Source organism: Labrus bergylta, chromosome 18 (assembly GCF_963930695.1).
Source record: "Labrus bergylta chromosome 18, fLabBer1.1, whole genome shotgun sequence".
Classification (NCBI taxonomy): Eukaryota; Metazoa; Chordata; class Actinopteri; order Labriformes; family Labridae; genus Labrus; species Labrus bergylta.
Window position 1 is genome coordinate 7,262,579 of NC_089212.1, and position 14,345 is coordinate 7,276,923.

Below are 14,345 nucleotides of genomic sequence, written 5' to 3' on the forward strand. Positions count from 1 at the left end.
GACAGGCTCGTTTCTTCAGCTCTCCCTAGGTGGAGACTGTGATTGTTGTTAAAGGTTGTTATTTACTGAGTTTTTCAGAAACTCAGGAGCCTTTATTCTTTGAAAATATATTCCACTTATGTGAAAAAAGTACACTGGATCAAATCCTATTGAAAAAAAAAACATGTAACTTACATTTCATTTGGGGTTAAAATAGACACATTTTACACATCTTTTCCACAGGCGTCATCACTTAAACCCCATCAGTGCACTAATCCGGACTAAGCTATAAAAAGAGTCGTCCTTCGCTGTAACAGACTGAGCTTTAAATTCAGTCCATTAACACAAACATTAACGCCGTGCTGACTAAGAGGAGAGGAGGAGATGTTCCTTCTGCTCTCCGTTTGGTTCAATTTAAACTCAAACATTCTGAATCAGGTCATCTCTCTCACTGATGAAGAGTTCAGATATGTCAATAAATGCTCTACCTGTCTGAAGTTACTGAGTTGTGATGTGTTTCTGGTCTTGGGCATTAGATTCCAGCGTGCATTCACTTCTCTTCAATTCAAGAGATAGAAGCTTTCGATGGTCATCACAGTCATCAGCTGTGAGGGACGAGGTCAGATTTGAACCCACGACCGCTGAGACAAGGACTATGGCCTCCATACATGGGGTATGTGAGGTAACCTCTAGGCTATCCAGAGGCCCGCTATATTCAAACTTTTTGACATTTGCAATAAAAAGGAAGTCTGGGCCAGAAGACCATTATTGCTACTCGCTGGCTGCATAGAGGGCCCTGAAAAAGAGTCTGAGAGAAAGGCTACTGATGCCCCAGAACAATCATTTATTGCAGGTATCATGTGTGAGAAATGTGGTGCGATGACTTTCACACATTTTGTATTGGTGGGCTTCTTTCTCCTACAGCATGTTAACACCTGTACAGATCTTTATGACGGTTTTGAGTGCAGATGTCAGCGTGTGTTTTCATTGTCTATGTGTGTAGCTACACGCCGATCATACACACACATATCATGAGTCTTTCAGCTTCAGTGACGAAGTGGCCTTTTTACAGTTGGTTTCCATAACAACAGGAGTCCTTTCACTCAGGACTAAATGCCATCTCTCTATTTAGTCACGCTTGAAACATGTCGTCAAGCCCCGTTTATATAATCAGGAATAGATACTGATTATGAGGTGGAGGATATAATGAACACAGACCCAGGGAGCGGGACTTTGTAAAGAGCCACAAACGTGATCCGCACACATTTGAGAGACCGCTTCTTTACCAGTGCACCCAGCAGAAGAAGCTTGGCTGTTACTGGAGACGAGAAAATGCTATCAGAAAGGAGCTGTGTGGCTGCTATGAGACTCCCACAAGGCTGTAAAATGGACAAGGTGTGACCAGCTGGAGACGACTCGATGTGACGTAAACAAAAAAACATCACAACCCTACGAGCGGGCACTACAGCGCTATGGGCCGTCTCTTCTGCTGGCTGTGCAGAACAACGGAGTTCTTCTCCAACGCTGTGCACACCTCGGAGCAGGTGTGGTATTGGACGCAGCTCTCAGAGACACTCCAGTACAGAGAGAGAAAGAGCGAGAGAGAGTGAGGGATGGTTTGAATAAATATCTGAAATAACTCTGGCACTTGAGAACGTCTCGCTCATGAGGAGAACATTTCAGTGTTTATTCTCAGACATTATAGAAATGTTAGAGAACAAGGCCGGGACGCCTTTTGTTCCTCAAGTCTCTCTCGAGATGTTTGCTGACGCTGACAAGGATGTCCATTTATGTAGTCTGAGTACCTGCTAAGTGCTTCTCTTCACTCATCATCCACCTGCTGAAAGGAAACACAGGAGCCAGATTGGAGTGTTTGTAGAACAGTTTTATGGTTTGTGAGTGGAAGAATTGTTAAAGGCAGGGTTGGTAATTTTCCTCCAGATCCACTTTTTAAGATTTTGTTTGACATTGTTTTTAGGTCCTGACAGAAATTAATAACTCATGTGCTCTGAAAAAGGACGCTGAAAGTATAAAAACATTAACCTAACACATGTTGAAGAAACTCATGTTTTGTTGTGTGCGATTTCCCCTTAATTACACACCTGGATAAACACATTTTGAGTTGTGTCTGACATTCAGTACATATTTATTCCTGAAGATTTTGGATTGTACCGAGTGAGTGCACATTCTGTTTTTCCTGCATTGTTCTTTTGTTATCTTACCAAATATTTACCGTCAGAATTTCTCTAAATGATTCCAACATTTAGATTTGGTGGTTACCATAATGCTTCCTCTCCTGTCTTTAAACAACACATTTTGCAGCCCCTGTAGATTTCTTTATCATCACTTCCAGAGCTGTTCCATCTCTGACCTGATAACCTGTAACAGCCTCCCACAGAGCTTCACATGGATCAGCGTCTGTAACTTTCATACATGAACAGCTGATATCTGTGTGTTGGATCTGTGATCAGCAGGAGGAATGTTACATTTCTGGTTCCTCAGGTAAACCTCCTCCGGTGAGCTAATGAGGATGTTCTTCCACCTGGAGGGTGGACACACATGCTTAACGACACACATGCTTAACGTCTTTGCTGTTCTAATTATGAACTGCTGAAAAGTCACACCAGGATTCAGAGCAGCAGGACTTATGCTGAGAGGATCTTTGTTTTAATGAAGCTCACAGCCGGTGATCTGATGGTCAATATGTCTACATTTCACAGGTTGACTGAAAGAAATCCTCCTCCTTCTTATATTTAGATTGCATAGACACACAAATGTTGAACGTAATGAGAGGGGGATCAGATGAAGAACATACTGTATAAATGAAATACACAGATTTATCATTCAAAAAAATGTGGAACACAGAACTTTACTTTACTCTCACGAACAATGCGTAAAGTCATTTTCAGTTTATTGATTTTTTTCATGGTATGATCCTGCAACCGACCAACACCTGAGAACGTAAGTTGGATGTGCATGGGGTATCCTGTTGTTCATATACTTCTTATGTCGTAGCTCATTACAGAACCTTTACATTAATTTTGGGCTTTTTGTGCCTTTATTTGAGAGATAGGACAGTGGATAGAGTTGGAAATCAGAGAGTGAGGAATGACATGCGGGAAAGGAGCCACAGGTCAGATTTGAACCAGGGACGCCCGCTTGGAAGACTACAGCTTCCATACATGGGGCGCCCGCACTAACCACTGTGCTACCAGCGCCCCAGAACCTCTACTTAGTTCACAAAAGTGAAAGTGAAGTGTAAATGAGTTGAAGCCCAATCGCTCAAATTGAACTGCAATGCAACCCATAAACATCCTGACACTAGGATCAGATTGTGGTCTGAAAGAAATAACTTCAGCAAAACGATATGAAACATTATGCTGACTAAATCACAGCCATTTTCACACATGCAATCCTGGATCTTATAGGGACTTTCATCAGAACTGCTCCTTAAATCCTCCTGAGTTCACACATGCACCTCACAGCTGGAGACTGTGAAAAGATCTGCTGCGTTTGGTGGAAATGTGGCTAAAATCATTGATGAAATGTAACTTCAGTATTTGATAAGCTGTGGATGCTTCACTTCTGAGAACATATTTTCCTTCTTAGTGATGAAAACCTCCAGTTCAGTATTTGAACCTAATGTTTAGCCTCAATGTTTGGAATGAAATCTTAACCTGGTCATCTTCTCATACAATGAATCATCTGATCTGCCGTCAGTTCTGCTGGAATTCCCCTTCATACAATCAGAGTCTGTGTGTTGTTCATGCTGCCCTCTGGTTGCCCTGTTGTTCTTTTAGAGAGTGAATCCCCCGAACACACTCCTTCACCACATCACAGTGTGTGAAGAGTCGGGGGGGATTTTCTCTGTCTGCAGACATCACATGGTTCTCAGCTGTGACAGGAGGCTGCGGCAGCGCTCAGATCGCAGAGCTCCCGCGTCCTCAGCTGGCCTCCATCATCATCATCATCATCATCCACATTTCTTCTTTCCTGGTTCTTTTGCAGGCTCTGGAATCTCACCTGTGATCTCATGGCACAGGTCACAACGGGGGGACGAGAAGAACATGCAGGTCGGTGTGGATGAGAAGGCGAGCTCAGAGCTGCAGGGGACTGAGAGGAGGAGGAGGATTCATCAGAGGGAAAGGACTGAGCTCTGAGGTGATCTATCCAAACAGAGGCACAAGCCTCTGTGCAGCTTCCCACCCGGGCTTGTAAAGTTCACAGATTACTTCAAGGAACCAAAAAAAGACGACAAGGCGACTCCAACCCCACACCTGCTGACTGCACTGAGAAGGTAACCAGCTGCTTCATCTTCACTCCTTTCCTTTACTTCTGTCCCACTATTAAATCCTCTTTTTCTTTTAAATCACAGCAGAAAACAATCCTGCCTCTTCCCTTATTAATTGCTAATGTGTGAATAATCAGGATTAATCAGATAAGGCAGCAGACGTTAAGTAAAGATTTTTTTTTAAAAGGAGAATTATTTATTTAACGGTTAGTGATGGAATTATTTGAAAGAAATTAGCTTTTTATTTTAACTAGTGTTTAATCATTAAAAAAGGAAGCATAATGTATGCAAACACATTTGAGGGAAAAAAATGTTCTCATAGTTTCATGGTTGTATCGTGACTTCAAGAAACAGCTTTAAAAAAAATAAAATAGTCTCAGTGAATGATTGTCAGTCGAATCCAAAATTTCATATTTGTATTCTTTAAGATTTATTTTAAGGCTTTTAAACTTTTGTTAGGACAGTGGACAGAGTAGGAAATCAGGAGAGAGAGTGGGGAATGACATGCGTTAAAGGACCAGCAGGTCCAACGCCCACTTGGAGGGCTTAAGCCTCCGTACACATAACCGCGAGGTCATCTGTGCCCCCAAATCTGGCTTTTGGCTGTTCAAATCTTAAATTCTGGGACCAAATTTTCTAAGTTTTAAAATAATTATGCAAAGAAACAAAACACAGCCTTTGCAGAAAATGGAACTGCCTGTACTCAATGCTGAGTTCCAGTGATGCAGCAGTACAGATCTGTTCTCATGAGCGAGGAACCTCGGTTATCACCAGATACCAGCTTTCAGACAGGAGGAAGATTCTCTGGACAGGGTGTGTGTTTTCTGCTTCATCACACTCCTGATAATGAGGAGTACAGACTCGAGCTGTAACCACACATATTGTTTTTCTTTTCTAACCTGAGCCCAGCAGTTTTATTCACAGACATTTATTGATTACTCAATAAAAGGCGACTTGTACCGGCATTCACTGCTCGTTTTAGAGAAGCCGCTTGTATTGAGTAAAAATCGAAGGCAGTTCATGTGTGTATGTGTATTCATAACACATATTTCTGCACATTTTCTCAGATTTGAGGGAGAGTGTTTCTTCACTAAACAATGGGCAGTTTACTTCTGAAAAACTTCTGTAGTCGGTGCTGTGAGACGATTACACGTCGGGCTGCATCCAAATGATTTCTTTGAAGCTGAAGTTTATCTGCAGTTTGTTTGGAGGCTGACGGTGAGCGTGCACAAAGTCACTGCTGACTACTGACGAGGAGCTCACCATTTGTTTCTCATAGTGTTAAATTTATTCTTGCAATGGAAATCAAATTTTGCACAATAAAAACAAACACACTGAGCCTCAAATATACTGCCAACGAATGAACATATTGAAATAATGAGATATCTGGATTCAAAGAGTATTTGTCTGCTATTTACATGAAACCTCCAAAAGGCTCCAACAGCACAAACCCTTCCCAGAGGTTAAAGGTCAGTGACTCAACTAGCTGAGGTGACACCTAGCAGACAGCTAGCTGCTCCCACCTGTCACTCAAAGAGGCCCCGCCCTCAGTTTAAGCTTTAATATAATCTAAACAGGTGAGTTGTATAAAAATTTGCCTGTACACTTTTCATAAATAGAGACCAAAACTGTTTTTGTACCAGGCTGTTTCATGTTTATTTCTGCTCTACAGTTGGACATTTTAACATGGGGCTCTATGGGGATTGACTCACTTTTGCAGCCAGCCCCTGGTGGACACTTGAGGAACTGCAGCTTTATTGCCCCAACGCATACTCTTCATTTTTAACACCTCTTAGTTTGATCACTTAACAAGGTTTTCTTAACTATACACAGGCTTTTATGTTGATCTATTGTAATTCTGGTAAAGACTTGACTTAGGCTGAAACATGAGGTAGAGTGTGCAAAAAAATATATTTAAACGGCCATTATGTTTATTCATTTATGTTTCAGGTTAGGTTAGGGCTAAATAACAGGACATTCAGCTTTGCAGGGCCACCATGGATGTGACTTTTATTCTTGTGTCAGAATGGGTTCTCTCTGCCGTTTGACGTGGTGCTGTTGGGGATACCACACATCCCAGGCCGACAGCAGACACACTCTTTTTTTTTTACGTCTGACAGGACGGTTTGGGGCATCTAATGAGCAAAAGATGAGCACAAGTATGCAGACAGATCTGCTCTCCGTGGGGCACTTGTCTTGGCTGGTGAGGCCGTTTAAAGTGGGTTCTGGCCCAAGGGCAGAGCTGAAAAATGCACGAGGAACACAGTGAAGGAAATGAAGAAGAGAGCGAGTTCTGGATCCTTCCTGGGGTATTCTCTTACATAAATGAGGCGAGACGGATTGAGGCTAAGCCGTAACTTTCTTTTTACAGTTCTTTTTTAAGTTGCAGACTGTAGACACAGCAGGGGCGGTGAAATGTACCTCAATGTACTTTTTCATCTGCTCACTGCCTCACTTTAGTCTGTTTATGCCTTTGTATAGTTTTCACACCTGGAAGGAGAATGCATGCCAGAGATAAAAAATTAGCATAGATTGACAAAATGGAGAAACCTGGACTACTTAGTCTACACTCTGTCTCCCTCCTGGCTGCATCTCTTTTTCACCAGAAGATGTTTGCACACATACGCATACACAATCACATCAATAGTCCTCAGGTTAAATTGTAAATGGACTTGAGCACGTATAGTTCTAGTCTTCTGACCACTTAAAGTGCTTTTACACCACAGGTCACACCGACACATTCACACACTGATGGCAGAGGCTGCTATGTAAAGTAACCATCAGTATTAACTAATCCATTCATACACATTCACACGTTGATGAAGCAGCGAGAGCAACTTGGGGTCAAGTGAGTTGCCCAAGGACACATCGGACATGTAGCTGCAGGAGCTGAGGATCGAGCCACAGACCTTTTGGTTGAGAGACGACCGACTCTACCAACTGAGCCACAGCAGCGCCCCAGTTAGACTTAGTTTCACTCATTAACTCACTGTCTCTCTGACTCTTGTGAACAATCAGTAAAGAAAGCTTTTATCCTATAGTATCACTTTATCCTAAACTGCAGAAAGTGTTGTGCTACCTATCTGTCCAGAAAGCTTGAAGGAGAACTAATGCTAACAATAGTTAGCTTGATACTAAAGCAATGTTTGTATAGTTTTTGCATAGTATGTGTTTATCAAAATAGGGGTTGAAAGTTCAGACCTGCAAAAAAACAAAAGTTCTCCAGCAGTTTTGGTTGTTTTGGTGAAACTGAACCTCAGCACTGAGCCAGCTTTGGTCCATTGGCTCTTTAACTGGTGCAGAAATGGACAGTGAAGCCCAGATTTTCGACGTCTCTTTGGCATTCCTAGCTGGCGTTTCACTCGACATTTTGTAGCACATCTTGTTTCTCGAACAATGACTCATTAACACAATTTGTCATATATCGATTGACGATTTCTTTGGAAGAATTTCCTGCCAATCCACTCCATGGAGTGTAAAACGTCTAGATCTGTCTGCTGAAAGTCGGGCCATTGTAGGAGGGGCGTCTCCACCTTACATTGAGAATATTTGTTTGTTTTAGAAATGTTCAATCTGTTAAAGAATTGAATCATGAGGGGGAGAGATGAATGGAGATCCTCGTAATAGAAAGCACAATTTCCTCTCACACTTTACAAGTATTTCCCTGTTTGAGCAGAGGTTCATGTTGTTTTTCTGTGAGAGTACACGCTGCAGACTTTATGTGCTCTTACACAATGTTTCCTGCCAGGCTGTTAAACCATATTATCACCAAGAGAGCGTGGGATGAGGTGAAAACACTGGAACGGTACTGAACTCTGTATAATTGCCATTTTTTGGAGGTTTTCTGGAAGAGCACTGCAGGCAACTGGTGGTTTGTGTTTTGAGAAGACGCTGCCAAGACCCAAAGCAGAAACAGAGGAAGTGGCAAGGTCTGCCAACGGCTGCGATGCATCGAATCTTTAATGAAAGCTTAGAGTCCCAATCAGAGAGGCATGTGTTGTGCCAGCTGAATTATTTCCCTGTATTAGCAGGCATGCAGTCAGCCACTACCTTAGATATAGATGCCAAAACGCTCATTTATGGCTCATCTGTGGGAATAAACAAAATCATACAATGAGTCATAAACAGCTCCTTTCTTGCTTTGCTTTTTCCCCTCAGCCGAGGAGACAAAAGGCTTTTATTGGATCATAACTCACATTGTATTGTTTTATAATGAAATGACAGTCAGGAGAGTTTAATTATCCTCCCATATAAAACACATTCACATTCTGGTGCAGAGGGAGAAAACACAGGCGTGTTTGTGAAACCAGACTCAGTCTATTATTGGGCCAAAACCCACCGCTGAGTTCACTGTCCTTTGGAAAAATGAAAGTCTAATCAGGGCAAAATCTGGTCTTGTGGGGTTTTTTTAGATGCCGTTGATTTGTTCATAACATCTTTGTTTCGTTAAGCTTACAGTTTTTCCCATTTTTTGTTCAGTTTTTTTTGTTTTTTTACATTTCTGCGGTTGATTTCTGTAAGTAGGATGGACTTTTTGGGTATTAAATATGGAGTCAGAAGCATTTTCTGTTTCAGCTTTTAAACACAAAGGTTAAACCAGGCCCCTCCTCCTGAGCTCATGACCCCCTAAGAGTGCTCACTCACTGCAGGACGTAGTGTGTACGCAAGCTACCGCACGCTAGCACAAGCTAACCGGCGGTGTTTGTCACCTGCTTGTCCAACAGGAAGCAGACCAACTCCACGTCCACGGGTAAAAGCCAACAAGGTTCATCCTCGTTTTTAGATCAAGTTTTATCCACTTGGCGTTTCACCTCACTGTGATTGCGACTTCTCATTTTTGTGCCAAGTCGGTGTCCCTCACAAAGCAGCAGTCTGAATCACGTCCAATCGCTGAATTGTATCCACTCCCAAACTCACCTGCTGCGCTGTCATTGGCTGGAGGAAACACACCAGCTCCCCGCCCAGAAACTTCCAGAGTCAACCAAAACAAACCAGAACAGTCCAGAGGACAGGGTCTCTGCAGACACAGTCACCACCACACATGTACGGAGGCCCAGAAGGGATGATAAAGCTGCACTACTAGTCTATATTTTATTTTTCTGGAAAAATCTACTGACTCTGCTTTTGATAAATAGTGACCATCTATGCCTGAGACATTGTTTTTTTTACCTGCACGTATGACGGTTGCAACGTATTCTCTGTGTCTGTTTGGAGCGTAGGCAGTGCAAGTCCTCGTGTGTCATCACCACTCAGAGACAAACAAGTCCTGGGACTGTAACGTCCGTGCATGGAGTAAAAATGTTGGAGAAACGGAGTGGGGGTATTATTTTGGGGCACCTCCAGTACCCCTAAATATATTATCTACTCACAACATCATGCTCTCTGCTCTCCTAGGATGCCGAGGTGTTTTGCAGATGTAGATGTGACACCGAGTTGTTATTAATGCAGGGATCTCCGCATCATTTGTGTTTGCAGGATTTGTCTCTCTCCTCATTGCTTTTTCATTTAATAGAGGATCTCAATAATGATAGGATGAGACATCTTTTGAAAGATTAATATGGATTCTGCAGGATTTACTGAGGGAGTGATATAAATATTATATGAGTCAGTTTTCCAGAAAAGATTCTAAAGAGCCGGTGTCATCAAAGCCGAGGTTGGATTTACAGGAGTCACAAGAAAGGAACTGTGGTGAATTCTGATTAAACTATAATATACTGTGAATACAAAGTTGATGATTTTACCTGGTTTAACCCACAGACTGTATCAGTGATGCTAGTCATTGATATATGAACCGCCTCTCTGGAGCGTCAGCCTCCTCATATCAAAACCTGAACTAAATGTAGATGTGATGTCATCGCACTCGTCTTGGTCTATAGCAGCAGCAGCAGCTCATATATCATGTGATAAACATACATGTGATGTGATGTGGAGAGAGTCACAGAGGAGGAGGCGTCCGTCTGTTTGTTCAGCCGCTCACACTGCATGAAGACACAGAAACACACAGACATCCACACATGCACCATGGTGATGTTTCCTTTCAGCCACATTTAGAAATGTAACAAATAAAAAAGTATGTATAGTTTCAAACACAAAAACAATCTTGCATTTAAAACATATTGCAATATACGGAAGACTTTTAAACCAACGAGCTGTACAGTAATCTTTTTAAATTTGTCCTCTCATGAAAATACTCTCCCTGCATGTATACGGTGGAATATTTATTTTCTCATAAGAAACTAGAGTATAAAACAATCTATTGTAAAGCAGACTTTTTATGTAATTAAAGTCATTAAAACCTGTTTGAAGCCAGAGAAAATGCTGAGCTGCAAAAAAGTATTTATCATTGTTTTATTATTCTCTTTAGAATATCATCTTTTCTTTTCTTAAATATTTTAACATATAAATAGGTAGACATTGTCAAGGATATGTGGGTGCACACAGAGCTGCAGGATCCTCATTCGTCAACAGAGCTGTCAACCATGACATGTCACGCCTTTTTATGGCATCAAAATAAATAATTGAATTTGAACTTCAAAATGAACACGTCTTGGACATGAATCAGAATGATAAGATCTTTAATGACAGACACCATGTTAGTTTGACCCATGTCCAATCTGTTAACATAGAGGAGGCGGAGCTTGTTGTCCATACTGCAGCCTGTCATGTAGCTGTCGTGTCATCTGTCATCTTTTTATACGGTCTTTGATCGCAACTCACCGGATGTCCGAGCTGCGTCTGTCGGTGTGCTCGGCGAGAGCGACAGCATCCTGACTTATGGCATCCATCTCCTGCTTTAATGGAGATTGTTTTAGTGCTCTGTTTGCTTAGGAAGGCTTATCCTGGCTTAAGTTAATATGAGGAAGTGTGTGTGTGTGTGTGTGTGTGTGTGTGTGTGTGTGTGTGTGTGTGTGTGTGTGTGTGTGTGTGTGTGTGTGTGTGTGGGTGTGTGTGTATGTGTGTGTGTATGTGTGTGTGTGAGAGTTGGGGGGGAAGGGGGCTGGGGGGGCGGCTGACCTGCGGGCTGGAGCTGAGCTGTGCCAACACAAACTGACTCACTTCTTGGAATCTTTTTAATTTACGTCAATAAATCAGAGGACGGAGGAGAGGCCAGCCAATCTGCTGAAACACTATACACACCACATATGGCTTTATGTGTGTGTTTGTGTGGGTGTTTTTATTTGGTAAAGTCACTTTATATGTACAAACTAAGTGTGTGTGTGTTGATTTTTATAGGTGAAAGCAGCCTCACTTCAGCTTTATGTGTGAGTATATTCTCCTGTCACCTCTGCAACACTGCAGTAAAGCTTTCAAAGCATGTTTGACCTCTTGTGCATGTTCATGTAAACAGCCTTAAAGGTCACATATAACACAAAATACATTTCTAACACTAATATGTGTCTCTAGTCTGTCTACAAACCCCCCAATGATGAGAAAAGTCCATCCTCTCAGTCTTTTGCCTGCTCCATTTTTCAGAAAATATGTGCTCAAACAGGCCGTTTGGAGATTTTCCCTTCATGACATCACAAAGGGCAGTAACCCCTCCCCCAGGTGGGTGACACTCCCACAGCTAGGTGTTTGTTCTGCCCTCTGAGTCTGCCTTCTCACCGTAAACAATAGGACATGGAGCGAGAAAGCCCGAGCCATCCATGTCCTTCCAGAGAGGGGCGTGGTCAGACACAGCTCATTTACATATTTAAAGGTACAGACACAGGAACAGCCTGTTCTGAGCAGGGCTGAAATAGAGGGGTTTATAGACATGATCAAATACAGGATCAGAGTGGATTTAGAACAAGAAACTTCACAGACATGTTTTGAGGAGCTCTGAGACTTATTTACACTGGTTGAAGAGGAGGAGAATATGTGACCTTTAAAGAAACATTGATTAAGCACAGGATGACGATGTAAGAAGTGTCTGTATGCTGGAACATCTTTGGCATTTTCTTAGCTGGGCACAGAAACAGTATCACATTGTGTCAATAATCACAGTACCAGAGGTATTTACCAAAAATAACTTTAAATTGTATATTTCACCCTTTTTTTGTAAAACTAGATACAGACACTTTACCTCAACAGATAATTTATCTATTTTTCTGAACTTCCTGAGTCTGTAAAACCTACATGTTTGTTCTCACTTCTGATCGTCCATCTGCCAAATATTCTTGACTGGGTGAAGTTTTTTAAGCAATGTCGCAGCGTTTTCTAATCTCAACTGAGATGAGTGTTATTATTATCATGGCAAAGAAAGGTGACCATTGTAATATGGGTCTGATATAATTTGGGGTAATTTGCAGTGGGTGTGGTTTTACTTCTTTTAACCTGTGCATTTGTGTGGCAGGAGGCTAGACAAAGCTGAGTGTGTTTGAATATTTTCTGTTGACCGGTATCATCATCGTTATCCTTATCGTCACTGTCATAATTATTATCATATTTTGGACTTTGAATTTTATTTTGATACGAACGAGTCAGAGCTACAGTAAGTCACAAAGTCTCTGTGCGGCATTCTTCAGTCTTAGCCGCCACAATGACCCCAATGCTCACTTTTAAAGTCAAATGTTCAACTTCATCTGTGCAATGACCCACACAGAGGTGATTTTTCAGAACAAAGTTGGAGCTTTGTTTGTGCTGTTGGATTTGAATGAAACTCCGTCATCCATATTTGAAAAACCTGCCTGTGCACAGACTGAAACTGAGCCTGCAGTCAATGTGAACCTGAATGTGACGGCTCCCGCAGGAACACGATCATTATCACAACTTACAGCATGGCAGAGGAGCTGAAACTTTCTGGCATTATTTTGTCAAGTTTCTCCAGTTGTTCCATTTCTAATGTAATGTAACCCTCGGACTGGGAGTGTACGAGCACAGCTGCAGGGTAGGGTTGCATGTTTTGGCTGCAGGCGGTGCAGGATCTAGCCTTTGGCCTGGAAGCCACACATCCTGAGTTGCAAGCGTCTGTCATCCGTGTTCAGGTTCACTTTAAAGTCTGAGGAGAGGAAAATACAGCAAACCACGTTTTACCACTGGAGGAAAGTGCTGGTGTTAATGACAGCTGGGAGTGTGTGGCACTTTACAGAGTGTGTGTGTGTGTGTGTGTGGGGGGGGGGGGGTGTTTGTAAGTACAGAACTGTAAGACAACAGAATGATGTATGGGTGTCAGTGTTAGGAGGTCTTTTCCATTAAAAAGGTCTTAAACGCTACATGACCTTGAGAGATGTGAGTTCCAGGATGTGAAACAAGCAGACGGGATGGAGGGTTCGCCTGTAAAATACTTTACACTCTGCTGAGAGGGTTTGTTTTGTTTTGTCTTATTCATCATTAAGCTTTGTCTTTAAAGGACATAACTGCTGTAAAGACAAAGAGCATCTTTCAATCATCAAAGCAGCTGAAATCATGTTCTTAAAGATCTCATTAAATGTGTCCTAGCTTTCATTTTTCTTACATAAAAAAATCTAAAAAAAGGAGTAAACTGATGTTATATATATATTGTTGAGTACTTACAATAGCAACAGGTAAGTAAGCCAGAGAAATCCCTAATTTTATAGTTGTTATGGGACGTGTCTTGTCACGGACACCAACATGACAGAGCCGCTGTGACAGACACGACATGTTTATCGTTGCCGTGGAAACACCGCATGTTAAGTCAAAGACTGCTACATAAGGAAGCGGGAGCTGCTAATAATAAGCTGCCGTTTTGTTGCTGTGTGTGCTGCTGTGATAAAAACATCATGTAATTTATACTCAGATACATTAGCTCGTCTGTAAACATATTCTCTTCCTCAGGTCGGTTTCACCTGGTCGTCATGACTACAGTCAACTCGGGAGCTTGTTTTCATCTGGGGTGAGGGGCAGGGAGTAGTATAATGAACTTAACCTCCCCATTAACACAGACAGCCTACACTTCTTTAACCTTTTCTACAACATGTCCCCTCCTTGAACAAGCTGTGTCCAAGTGTGTGTCTGTGCATGACGCCTCAGACTATTATTGAAAGAAACCTGGGCAAAAAACATTAAGTGTAGAAAGTGGAAAGACCTGGAAATTCATCAAAAAACGAATCTAAATCTTCTCAGTTTTGTGTTA

General features: G+C 42.0%; 1 protein-coding gene across 1 annotated transcript in view; it reads left to right on the top strand.

The window, feature by feature from the left end:
- The first annotated feature begins 4,149 nt into the window (after nucleotides 1–4,149).
- The window catches only part of si:dkey-87k14.1 (leucine-rich repeat transmembrane protein FLRT2), a 38,422-nt gene continuing 28,226 nt past the window's right edge, over nucleotides 4,150–14,345 (top strand). The window contains exon 1 of the mRNA XM_020653104.3: nucleotides 4,150–4,276. The gene's annotated coding sequence lies outside the window, so the exon portion shown is untranslated. The remainder of the gene's footprint in view (nucleotides 4,277–14,345) is intronic.